Raw genomic sequence first — 13,631 nt, 5'->3', positions numbered from 1 at the left:
TTTATTAGGGGGATTAGATTAGGTGTAATGAATTTAAAAAATTGTAATTTCTTTTTATTTTCTGTAATTTAGTGTTTTTTTTTCTTCGTAATTTAGTTATTATTATTTAATTGTAATTAGTTTAATTTAATTTAGTTTAATTTATTTATTAATAGAGTAGTGTTAAGTATAATTGTAACTTAGGTTAGGATTTATTTTACAGGTAATTTTGTATTTATTTTAGCTAGGTAGTTATTAAATAGTTAATAACTATTTTAATAAATGTTTCTACCTAGTTAAAATAAATACAAAGATTCCTGTAAAATAAAAATAAATCCTAAAATAGCTACAAATGTAACTATTAGTTATATTGTAGCTATATTAGGGTTTATTTTATAGGTAAGTTATTTCATTTTAAATAGATAATTTATTTAATTATAGTAATTTTTCTTTAGATTTATTTAAAATAATATTTAGGTTAGGGGGGGTTAGGGTTAGACATAGGTTTAGGGTATAATAACTTTATTATAGTGGTGGCGACGTTGGGGGCGGCAGATTAGGGGTTAATAAGTGTAGTTTAGGTTGCGGCGACTTTGGGGGTGGCAGATTAGGGGTTAATAAATTTAATGTAAGGGTTCGGCGGTGTTAGGGGCAGCAGATTAGGGGTTCATAGGTATAATGTAGGTGGCGGCTGTGTCCGGAGCGGAAGATTAGGGGTTAAAAATATAATGTAGGTGGCGAGGATGTCGGGGGCAGCAGATTAGGGTTAATAAGTGTAAGGTTTAGGGGTGCTTAGACTCGGGGTTCATGTTAGAGTGTTAGGTGTAGACATTAAAAGTATTTCCCCATAGGAAACAATGGGGCTGCGTTAGAAGCAGGATGCTGCTTTTTTTGCAGGTGTTAGGTTTTTTTTTTCAGCCGTCTCTGCCCCATTGTTTCCTATGGGGAAATCGTGCACGGGCACGTTTTAGCCCATCTTACCAGCTACCGTAAGCAACACTGGTATTACAGTGAGAAGTGGAGCTAAATTTGCTCAACGCTCACTTTTCTGAGGCTAAACGCAGCCATTCAGAAAACTTGTAATACCAGCGTTGTTTAAAGTGAGCGCTGGAAAAAAAAGGCTTGTTAGCAACGCTAAGTCTTTACCGACAAACTTGTAATCTAGGCGTATGTTTATATATATCCCTTTTAGAGTATTCATTTCTAGTTCAAAATTTTTCATATCAATTTGACAATTATTTAGAATACTTATAGAGTTATAATTAGATTTTTGGGAAAATTGACTTAGATTATATAGTCTCATATTTAAAGTGAATAGATTTAGAAAATTACAAACTATTGTGGTGTATACGAATTTCTAGAGAAAATAGGCTAGATCGAAATCTTTATTCAGGCCTTTTGGATGAGTGTCTCAAATCTGTGTATCCACCACATCTCTCGCTGTTTAAGTAGCTTTTCTCTATTCATTCCATTTCTAGGTGCCCTAACCTGTTCTATTACTTGCACCTCCAATTGACTTATGGCATGTTCACTTTTCTAAATTTTTTTTAGATAAGGGGGGCCTCAATATTTTTCCTTCTGATGTTCGAATGGTCCTGGCTAAGTCTCTCTCTAGAAAATGACCACTGGGTGGAGCCCTAGGACCCTGTGAGGTCAGTTTGGTGCCAAGAATTGTGTATAAAAATAGTATGAAGTGTTTGTATCACTAGCATGACTAAGGGGTTAAAACCCTGAAATGTTGCTGTTTTATATGATTCCTATTAAAGGTTAATTAAATATACAAAGTGCTGGTGACTCAAAGTCTGTTATAATCTACTCAGGGATATTGCAGTTATAACCCTGTCACTCGTACACTAATTCAGTAACAGCCTGTGCTGATATCCCATCTACATTGAAGTGGATGATATTTTTTTTAACAACTGACCAATCTAGACACCTCTCTCCACCTTAATCTCTCAAAAATAAGAACTCCTCAATATTACTACACCATCAGAAACAATGTCAAACGTCCCCTCCTACTTGCCCGCTCAAAATACAATCCACAAGCTTAAATACCTAGGAATTAACTTTACAGCAAACCCACAAGATATGGCTAGAGCTAACTATACACACATCCAACAGTAAATCTTGAAAGACCTATTAGGGTGAAACGGCAAGTTCTTTTCCTGGTTTGGTAGAATACACATTCTAAAAATGAACATACTTTCCAATATCTTATAAACCTTTTCCAAACAGTACCATTACCCCCACAACTTCCTCTCAAACCTGCAAGCCAAAATAGAAACATTCATTTGGGGGAAAAAATCAAGCCCTGAGATCCCTAAAAGGACACTTTATGTCCCTAGGGATAGAGGGGGGTCTGGGGGTACCAAACAGATATCAATACAGGTTGGCTACACTCCTGCAACACATACTGGAATGGTGTTCCCAGTCCACTCAGAAACAATGGATTCAATTAGATGCAGATATTCTGCGTCTGGGAGAACCGTGAAATTAATTAACAACATCCTCACATTTCTCCTCAATACCATCTCCTTTACCATCCTTCAAAAGAAAACCCTGACATTCAATACACAGACAAAATTGTACTAATCCAACCACTTGCCACATCAAATACCGTGCAATAGATCCATTATAAGAGACGGCAAGCTAATCTGACTAGAAGTACTAGCAGGCATAGACGCTTTTGCTCTTACCCCCCTGGTTCTCACACACACAGATTTCACACTACTTTACACAGTAAACACACAACTAAAGACACAAACTGACGAGGCAACCTACTCCCTTTGAGGGTTTGTGCCGAGAATTTGATGAGGCATATACGCTTTCCTTAATATATAAATTAATCCCACCCCACGACACCCTTCCCTCATACACACACAGATGGCATTCTGACTTAAAAATGCAGATAGATGCAAAGGAATGGGGGAACATTTTTCAAGCTCACAAAACATCCTTAATATCAGAAAAACACACAAGAAATGAACTATAAACTCCTATCAAGGTGGTACCTGACCCCCAAATAGGATAAAGAAAATATATAAGTAAACAAACAGAAAAAGTTGGAGGGGTTATGGAGAAGAGGCTGACCTCTTACACATCTGGTGGGGACTGTGATAAGCAAGAGCTTATTGCATACATTAGAGACAAATTCTCAATCCATATACCATTAGACCCAAAAATATTGATCCTTCACCAACTACCTAAGATCACGGAGGCAGCCAGTCACTCCCTTCTATACCTATTCCTTAAAGGGACATAATACTCATATGCTAAATCAATTTGAAAACTGATGCAGCATAACTGTAAAAAGCTGACAGGAAAAATATCACCTGAGCATCTCTAAATAAAAAAGGAAGATATTTTACCTCAATATCCTCAGTTCAGCTGAGTAAGCTCTGTGTAAAAAGTTATACTCAGCTGGCTGGTAAAAAACAGATAAATGAAGAAAATGAACAGCAGCCAATCAGCATCAGCAGTGCTGAGGTCATGAATTCTTTTACTGTGATCTCATGAGATTTCATTGTAAACTTTTCCTTACACTGAATAGGGAAATAACATGAGAGTGCACAAGGCTTAATCCTTCGGCTGTCCTGGGACAGACATACTGATTTGCTGCTTAGAAGTCCTATACAATGGGATGTGGCTACTGAGGAACTTTTGAGATGTTCAGGTGATATTTTCTAGTCAGCTTTTTACAGCTATGTTGCACTCACTTTCAAGTGTTTTAAACATTTGGGTATTATGACCCTTTAACTGTGCAAAGGCCTTCATCCCACAACAGTGGAAATCTTCCATGGTATCTACATTGGACCAATGGAAACAAACAAGTAACCAAACACTTTACATCTGGAAAGGCATCACTACTTACAGACGGGAAAGGCTGAGATCCACAAACTCATGTTGGGAGAGTGGTCTGCAGCCATAAACAGATAACAACACAGGCACACTTACATAATCCTGAATTCCCTCCCCACAAATATAAAAAAAACACACAGACACAAACAGAAACAACATTACAATACCTTACACACAAGGAAAAAGGAGAAAAAACCTCTTCTCTCCTCTCCCCCCCTTTTTTTTTCTTCTTCTTCTTTCCCCTTCCTCCTTTCCCCCCTCACCCCTTTCCTCCTTTGGAAATTTTATCCTAAAGTTCAAGTTAGGTTAATCCTCATCACTATGCTATAAGGAACTATGAGTTCCCGTTGTATATCTACTTATCCCACTTTTTGGTTAAAATGTTAAAAACTTTGAGCTTTCAATGGCAACCAGAATACTTTGTCCAAGAGGGGGTAGAGGGGAGGAATTTGATGAACATTGGACTTATGCTCAACTCAAAAGACCTAACCTCTTCTCCCCAAAAACAACTCTAACTGTTTGCCAGTATGGATATTTGAACATTGATTTATTTGTAACTGCAAAGCTTGGTTGACCATAACCTGTTGTAACATTATTTTTATTCTTCAATAAAGCTTCTTTGGGAAAAAAAAAGAGAGCTTAATTGCTGAGTCCCTTTTCAGGGCATCTTTTTTAGGATTGGGTTTTTATTTATCCAAGCCGGATTTCCCAGCACAGCTATTGCTAAGAGGTGGAAACGTCACCTCTCAGCCAAATAGAGTGATGTGCAGTCACTAGAGGCCAGGTGATGCAGGGCTTCACCTCTCATATGAGCAAAAATATATATTTTTTATTGGCTTTAAAAAAAAAATTACAATTTTTTCCCCCCAGCTACATGTTGTGCAATGGAGAGGCACAAACAGGTCTGCCCCCCATTACACAACATGCTGCGCCACCTACTGGATGAAAGTGGTTAAGATCATTGCATGGCCCATAACTGCTTATTTGAGGCAGTCCTATTTGGGCTGACCCAATCCAGTGAGAGGCAATAGTAAGTGGAACTTAGGGTTGGGGCTGGATGTTAAATCATATAAAACAAAACAAAAATGGAAAAAAACAACTTTAATTATTTTGTTGCTGTCCTGTGTAGCTGCCAGCTTTGCTAAAGTGAAAAAGAGAGTTGTTTTACTTCCCCTCTAAGTGCAGTGGAATGTGCCACTGTCACTTCCTTACAGAGCAGGAAGAGATGCAGACTTGCAGTGTTTTAGCCACATCTGATTGAAGTAAGTTCTGCAACCTTAGATTTTACTGAAAGGGATTCTGTTAGTGGAAATTATAATTCAATGAATGTGGTTTAGTGTTTTTGTTTTTTAACTCTTTTACAGCAGTTTAAGGATCGTTTTTGTATTTTGTTTACTCAAAATTTACACTAGCAGCTTGCCTCTGTACTGCACACTAATTTATAGTCTCACTTTATGAACACTCTGTAGCTCTGCTGTGTTAATATTTAGAAATGCAGGGGTCCCTCTCCCCCCCTTGTGTGTCCTCTCTCTATATCCCATCTCTCCCCTTATGTGTCATTCTCCTCCATGGTCTCTTTCTCTCTCTGTCTCTCTTCCTCCTCTGACTCTCTCATCCCTTATGTGTCTCTCTAACCCGCTGTGTGTGATTGTGTCTCTCTCTCTTTCTCTAACCCCCTGTGTGTGATTGTGTGTCTCTCTCTCTTTCTCTAACCCTTTGTGTGTGATTGTGTCTCTCTCTCTTTCTCTAACCCTCTGTGTGTGATTGTGTCTCTCTTTCTCTCTCTCTAACCCTCTGTGTGTGATTGTGTCTCTCTCTTTCTCTAATCCCTCTGTGTGTGATTGTGTCTCTCTCTCTTTCTCTAACCCTCTGTGTGTGATTGTGTCTCGCTCTCTTTCTCTAACCCTCTGTGTGTGAGTGTGTCTCTCTCTCTCTCTAACCCTCTGTGTGTGATTTTCTCTCTCTCTCTCTCTAACCCTCTGTGTGTGATTGTGTCTCTCTCTCTCTTTCTCTAACCCTCTGTGTGTGATTGTGTCTCTCTCTCTCTTTCTCTAACCCTCTGTGTGTGATTGTGTCTCTCTCTCTCTCTTTCTCTCTCTCTCTCTAACCCTCTGTGTGTGATTGTGTCTCTCTCTCTCTCTAACCCTCTGTGTGTGATTGTGTGTCTCTCTCTCTAACCCTCTGTGTGTGATTGTGTCTCTCTCTCTTTCTCTAACCCTCTGTGTGTGATTTTGTCTCGCTCTCTTTCTCTAACCCTCTGTGTGTGAGTGTGTTTCTCTCTCTTTCTCTAACCCTCTGTGTGTGATTTTCTCTCTTTCTCTCTCTCTCTAACCCTCTGTGTGTGATTGTGTCTCTCTCTCTTTCTCTCTCTCTCTAACCCTCTGTGTGTGATTGTGTCTCTCTCTCTTTCTCTCTAACCCTCTGTGTGTGATTGTCTCTCTCTCTAATGCTCTGTGTGTGATTGTTTGTCTCTCTCTTTCTCTCTCTCTCTAACCTTCTGTGTATGATTGTGTCTCTCTCTCTCTTTCTCTCTCTCTAACCCTCTGTGTGTTATTGTCTCTCTCTCTCTCTCTCTCTCTCTCTAACCCTCTGTGTGTGATTGTCTCTCTCTCTCTCTCTAACCCTCTGTGTGTGATTGTGTCTCTCTCTTTCTCTCTCTCTCTAACCCTCTGTGTGTGATTGTGTGTGTCTCTCTCTCTAACCCTCTGTGTGTGATTGTGTCTCTCTTTCTCTCTCTCTAACCCTCTGTGTGTGATTGTGTGTGTCTCTCTCTCTAACCCTCTGTGTGTGATTGTCTCTCTCTCTTTCTCTCTCTCTCTAACCCTCTGTGTGTGATTGTGTCTCTCTCTCTTTCTCTAACCTTCTGTGTGTGATTGTGTCTCTCTCTTTCTCTAACCCTCTGTGTGTGATTGTCTCTCTCTCTCTCTCTTTCTCTAACCCTCTGTGTGTGATTGTGTCTCTCTCTTTCTCTAACCCTCTGTGTGTGATTGTGTCTCTCTCTCTTTCTCTCTCTCTCTAACCCTCTGTGTGTGATTGTGTCCTCTCTCTCTCTCTAACCCTCTGTGTGTGATTGTGTGTCTCTCTCTCTAACCCTCTGTGTGTGATTGTGTCTCTCTCTCTTTCTCTAACCCTCTGTGTGTGATTGTGTCTCGCTCTCTTTATCTAACCCTCTGTGTGTGAATGTGTCTCTCTCTCTTTAACCCTCTGTGTGTGATTGTCGCTCTCTTTCTCTCTCTCTCTAACCCTATGTGTGTGATTGTGTCTCTCTCTTTCTCTCTCTCTAACCCTCTGTGTGTGATTGTGTCTCTCTCTGTCTCTAACCCTCTGTGTGTGATTGTCTCTCTTTTTCTCTCTCTCTAACCCTCTGTGTGTGATTGTGTCTCTCTCTCTCTTTCTAACCCTGTGTGTGATTGTGTCTCTCTCTCTCTTTCTCTTTAACCCTCTGTGTGTGATTTTCTCTCTTTCTCTCTCTCTAACCCTCTGTGTGTGATTGTGTCTCTCTCTCTCTTTCTCTAACCCTCTGTGTATGATTGTGTCTCTCTCTCTCTTTCTCTCTCTCTTTATAACCCTCTGTGTGTGATTGTGTCTCTCTCTCTTTCTCTCTCTCTCTCTAAACCCTCTGTGTATGTTTGTGTGTCTCTCTTTTTCTCTCTCTCTCTAACCCTCTGTGTGTGATTGTGTCTCTCTCTCTCTTTCTAACCCTCTGTGTGTGATTGTGTCTCTCTTTCTCTAACCCTCTGTGTGTGATTGTCTCTCTCTTTCTCTCTCTCTAATGCTCTGTGTGTGATTGTTTGTCTCTCTCTTTCTCTCTCTCTCTAACCTTCTGTGTATGATTGTGTCTCTCTCTCTCTTTCTCTCTCTCTAACCCTCTGTGTGTTATTGTCTCTCTCTCTCTCTCTCTCTCTCTAACCCTCTGTGTGTGATTGTCTCTCTCTCTCTCTAACCCTCTGTGTGTGATTGTGTCTCTCTCTCTTTCTCTCTCTCTCTAACCCTCTGTGTGTGATTGTGTGTCTCTCTCTCTCTAACCCTCTGTGTGTGATTGTGTCTCTCTTTCTCTCTCTCTAACCCTCTGTGTGTGATTGTGTGTGTCTCTCTCTCTAACCCTCTGTGTGTGATTGTCTCTCTCTCTTTCTCTCTCTCTCTAACCCTCTGTGTGTGATTGTGTCTCTCTCTCTTTCTCTAACCTTCTGTGTGTGATTGTGTCTCTCTCTTTCTCTAACCCTCTGTGTGTGATTGTCTCTCTCTCTCTCTCTTTCTCTAACCCTCTGTGTGTGATTGTGTCTCTCTCTTTCTCTAACCCTCTGTGTGTGATTGTGTCTCTCTCTCTTTCTCTCTCTCTCTAACCCTCTGTGTGTGATTGTGTCTCTCTCTCTCTCTAACCCTCTGTGTGTGATTGTGTGTCTCTCTCTCTAACCCTCTGTGTGTGATTGTGTCTCTCTCTCTTTCTCTAACCCTCTGTGTGTGATTGTGTCTCGCTCTCTTTATCTAACCCTCTGTGTGTGAATGTGTCTCTCTCTCTTTAACCCTCTGTGTGTGATTGTCGCTCTCTTTCTCTATCTCTAACCCTATGTGTGTGATTGTGTCTCTCTCTTTCTCTCTCTCTAACCCTCTGTGTGTGATTGTGTCTCTCTCTTTCTCTAACCCTCTGTGTGTGATTGTCTCTCTTTTTCTCTCTCTCTAACCCTATGTGTGTGATTGTGTCTCTCTCTCTCTTTCTAACCCTGTGTGTGATTGTGTCTCTCTCTCTCTTTCTCTTTAACCCTCTGTGTGTGATTTTCTCTCTTTCTCTCTCTCTAACCCTCTGTGTGTGATTGTGTCTCTCTCTCTCTTTCTCTAACCCTCTGTGTATGATTGTGTCTCTCTCTCTTTCTCTCTCTCTTTATAACCCTCTGTGTGTGATTGTGTCTCTCTCTCTTTCTCTCTCTCTCTCTAACCCTCTGTGTATGATTGTGTGTCTCTCTTTTTCTCTCTCTCTCTAACCCTCTGTGTGTGATTGTGTGTCTCTCTCTCTTTCTAACCCTCTGTGTGTGATTGTGTCTCTCTTTCTCTAACCCTCTGTATTGATTGTGTCTCTCTCTAACCCTCTGTGTGTGATTGTGTCTCTCTGTCTTTCTCTCTCTCTAACCCTCTGTGTGTGATTGTGTGTCTCTCTCTCTAACCGTCTGTGTATGATTGTGACTCTCTTTCTCTCTCTCTCTAACCCTCTGTGTGTGATTGTGTCTCTCTTTCTCTCTAACACTCTGTGTGTGATTGTGTCTCTCTTTCTCTAACCCTCTGTGTATGATTGTGTCTCTCTCTCTTTCTCTCTAACCCTCTGTGTGTTATTGTGTCTCTCTCTCTTTCTCTCTCTCTTTATAACCCTCTGTGTGTGATTGTGTCTCTCTCTCTTTCTCTCTAACCCTCTGTGTGTGATTGTGTCTCTCCCTCTTTCTCTCTAACCCTCTGTGTGTGATTGTCTCTCTCTTTCTCTCTCTCTAATGCTCTGTGTGTGATTGTGTGTCTCTCTCTTTCTCTCTCTCTCTAACCTTCTGTGTATGATTGTGTCTCTCTCTCATTCTCTCTCTTTAACCCTCTGTGTGTTATTGTCTCTCTCTCTAACCCTCTGTGTGTGATTGTGTCTCTCTCTCTTTCTCTCTCTCTCTAACCCTCTGCGTGTGATTGTGTCTCTCTCTTTCTCTCTCTCTCTCTCTCTCTCTCTCTCTAACCCTCTGTGTGTGATTGTGTCTCTCTCTCTTTCTCTAAACCTCTGTGTGTGATTGTGTCCATCTTTCTCTCTCTCTAACCCTCTGTGTGTGATTGTGTGTCTCTCTCTCTCTCTCTAACCCTCTGTGTGAGATTGTCTCTCTCTCTTTCTCTCTCTCTCTAACCCTCTGTGTGTGATTGTGTCTCTCTCTCTTTCTCTAACCCTATGTGTGTGATTGTGTCTCTCTCTTTCTCTAACCCTCTGTGTGTGATTGTGTCTCTCTCTCTCTCTTTCTCTAACCCTCTGTGTGTGATTGTGTCTCTCTCTTTCTCTAACCCTCTGTGTGTGATTGTGTCTCTCTCTCTTTCTCTCTCTCTCTAACCCTCTGTGTGTGATTGTGTGTCTCTCTCTCTCTAACCCTCTGTGTGTGATTGTATGTCTCTCTCTCTAACCCTCTGTGTGTGATTGTGTCTCTCTCTCTTTCTCTAACCCTCTGTGTGTGATTGTGTCTCGCTCTCTTTATCTAACCCTCTGTGTGTGATTGTCGCTCTCTTTCTCTCTCTCTAACCCTATGTGTGTGATTGTGTCTCTCTCTTTCTCTCTCTCTCTAACCCTCTGTGTGTGATTGTGTCTCCTCTTTCTCTAACCCTCTGTGTGTGATTGTCTTTCTTTTTCTCTCTCTCTAACCCTATGTGTGTGATTGTGTCTCTCTCTCTCTTTCTAACCCTGTGTGTGATTGTGTCTCTTTCTCTTTCTCTTTAACCCTCTGTGTGTGATTTTCTCTCTTTCTCTCTCTCTAACCCTCTGTGTGTTATTGTGTCTCTCTCTCTCTCTCTCTCTCTTTTATAACCCTCTGTGTGTGATTGTGTCTCTCTCTCTTCTCTCTCTCTCTCTAACCCTCTGTGTATGATTGTGTGTCTCTCTTTTTCTCTCTCTCTCTAACCCTCTGTGTGTGATTGTGTCTCTCTTTCTCTCTCTTTCTAACCCTCTGTGTGTGAGTGTCTCTCTTTCTCTAACCCTCTGTATGTGATTGTGTCTCTCTAACCCTCTGTGTGTGATTGTGTCTCTCTCTCTTTCTCTCTCTCTAACCCTCTGTGTGTGATTGTGTGTCTTTCTCTCTAACCCTCTGTGTGTGATTGTGTCTCTCTTTCTCTCTCTCTAACCCTCTGTGTGTGATTGTGTCTCTCTTTCTCTCTAACCCTCTGTTTGTGATTGTGTCTCTCTTTCTCTCTAACCCTCTGTGTCTCTTTCCCCACGTCTCTCTCTCCCTCTCCCCCCGAATGCTTTTCTGTGTTTCTGTCTACCTTTTATTTATTTAATTAATGAATTGGTAGTGCCATCTGATGGTGTGGCTTTATTTAAAGAGGTGGGGTCAAGCGCCCCACATCTTTAAATTTCACCAGCCGCCACTGGATCAAGACATTTTTATATTTACTGAATAATAAAAGAATCTATAAGCATAATTTGCAGCATTAAAGTAAAAAGTATGTTTTAAACATATTTTAATGGGGATGGATTTCTAGATCTCATAATCAGAGCAAGCATTTTGTTATCTGGCAAGAGTTTCTGTTACAATCCTTTAGACTTAAATCAGATGTTTACTAAGTTGACCAGTTTTCCAAGGACACCATTTAAAGGGACATGAACCCCATATGTTTCTTTTCATGATTTAGAAAGAGCATGCAATTTTAAATAACTTTCCAATTTACATCTAATATCTAATTTTCTTCATTCTTTTGATATGCTTTGTTGAAAATAATATCTAAATATGCTCATAGCTGCTGATTGGTGGCTGCACATAGATACCTCATGTGATTGGCTCACCCATGTGCATTGCTATTTCTTCAACAAAGGATATCTAAAGAATGAAGGCGTATCCTAGCCACTGCCTCACCAGCCTCTGACGTTACTGCACGTCACTGGTTCAGCAGGTTGGCTGCATTAGCATGGAACAATAAAGAAACTGTCACCTTGAAGTAATTTTTACTTCATGAATGAAAGTCCCCTTTATTTGTTCCAATGGTAATCCTAGCGTTTAACAATGTATAAAATGTCTCATTTTTTAAAGCATAACATTATTACAATATACATTCATTATTTATTTTGCTGCCTTTTGCTGTGAAACCCATCTGAAAGTTGTGCTTGTCCCGTTTTCTCCCAGAGAGGCTTGGGTTAATACTGTTATGTACTTTGCTTGAGCAAATGTTTACCCCGCCCCTCTCTTTCACATTGTCTATCAAGTTATTTCCTCTCTTAAGGTGGATTATAAATTTTACATCAACAATCATGATAAAAAAGGCATTCTTTACAATAACAGTGGTATTATTGGGTAGTTTCGGTTATATATAAAAATATTTATATTTAGATATTAAATGGTAATTAGAAAGTAATATATGTCTGTTTATCTAACTACTTTTAATAAAGTATTATTATTAACTATACTGAATTATTGATAAAGCACCTTAACGAAAGGGAGTAGGGCATGGCGACCAATCTTTTGTTTTTTAACTTTTTAACGCTGTTATGACGTTTTATTCCGTCCTAACCGCGCCGGGCTCTAGCGCCGTTAAGATAGAATAGTCCTGAAGCCAACGGCACTTCTAGGATGCGATTGCGGTCTGGAGGGTGTGCCTAGTGTCATAGGGACGCCCCCCGACCCGATCCCATCATTGAAATCTTGCGATTGCGTGCACGATCACAGGGTTTCAATTTGTTAACATCGGAACGTTGTTCCGATGTAGACAAATGAATCCTGTCATCAAAGGGTTAACTGAATCTTATATTTGTATTAGTTCAGACAAACATGGATGTATGAACCCTAATATCAATAGCACAAACTGACAACAATTTGCTGTAATATACAAAAACATAACAATCTAAACAAAACAAGCTAGTACAGGAGAGGGTCCCTGCTCTGGAGATCTTACAGTCTACATTTCTATTTTTAATCTTTTATTATATTCAGTCTTAGTTCCTGGTAAATTCTACATTTGTACATTTAATATTGCCACCCTAGAGCCCTCTGTTCTTGCTCCTTACCTCGGATCATTCACAGCAGATTTGAAGCTGCAGTGCAATCATTGCCTTTCAGTTTTATTTTACTTTAGAATCATAATGAAAGTGAAAGTGTTTGTTTTCTGAAATTGTCATGTGAGCACAGATTACCAGCAGCTTTGGGGAAGTATAAAAAATATATATACATACAAGAAAGCATCAGATGTTTTACATGTTCTATGGCATATAATCATTTAGAAGTACATTTTAAGCTATTATTTTATTGAATTTATATATCAGAAAATAAGCATTTTAGTACAATGACCAGTATTCCCTGTATTTTTTTTTTTTCATATCTGATAGAAGCATGTTGGGCTTTTCTTATTGCTACAACCTAATGAGTCTTGACAACTATATCTATACGTCTTAGGAAACCAAACACAATAGCCTGGAGTTTCAGATATTTAGCAGCAATAACAAAATGAACAGGACAACACATAGGCAGTGCTGATATTCACCAACATTTGGTAAGGGCACTGGTAGAGATAACTCCAATAGCAAGCTGAACAGCTGTCTTCCCACCCCTTCACATAGAGCAGCACCTTGCTGCAACCCATACAATGATAAGGCTGGGATCCCTCAATTATAGCTGGGGAACAATCTCTACACAACTTGAGAGGGAGAAAGTCTGTGAGTAAATTGTAGCTTACCCTTTTAAACATTCAGAGGAGTGAGAGATAGTGCTGCAGCTACTTCCTGGTCAACACAGACACAGGCGGCCCCACCCCACTGACTTGCTGAGGTTCCTCCAGGCTGCAGCTGCTAGAAATACTATTATAAATGCAGAAGCACCGCACAGCAGATCAGACAGGCTTTGTGCTTCCGTTGTTTCTATTAAATTATACGTCGGCATATGGGTGGCTTTATGTTATCTCACCCAGAGATGCAGCCTTATGAGCCCCTCTGATCTATGCACAAGGCTGCATCCTCTAATCCTGCAGGACCTGCACTAACCTTATTAATTGCACCAATACTAACAGCCCAGAGGGGAATTGCCCCCCAGCCCAGTCTGCCTCCAGAGGGGGCAAGCACCCCCTCCGGACACCCATGTTTTGTA

The 13,631-nt window shown here is 40.4% G+C and overlaps 1 protein-coding gene across 2 annotated transcripts in view; it reads right to left on the bottom strand.

Moving 5' to 3' along the window:
- LOC128639003 (guanylate-binding protein 1) overlaps positions 1-13,340 on the bottom strand; it is a 130,118-nt gene extending 116,778 nt beyond the window's left edge. Inside the window, exon 1 of one of the 2 annotated variants that reach the window (XM_053691143.1) lies at positions 13,225-13,340. The gene's annotated coding sequence lies outside the window, so the exon portion shown is untranslated. Of the gene's footprint in view, positions 1-12,559; positions 12,625-13,224 lie in introns of those variants that run through there. The other variant, XM_053691142.1, reaches the window with a different exon arrangement.
- Between the last annotated feature and the right edge of the window lie 291 nt (positions 13,341-13,631).

Source organism: Bombina bombina, chromosome 8, assembly GCF_027579735.1.
Source record: "Bombina bombina isolate aBomBom1 chromosome 8, aBomBom1.pri, whole genome shotgun sequence".
In the NCBI taxonomy this organism is placed as follows: domain Eukaryota; kingdom Metazoa; phylum Chordata; class Amphibia; order Anura; family Bombinatoridae; genus Bombina; species Bombina bombina.
This window is presented reverse-complemented; position numbering and strand designations above follow the sequence as displayed.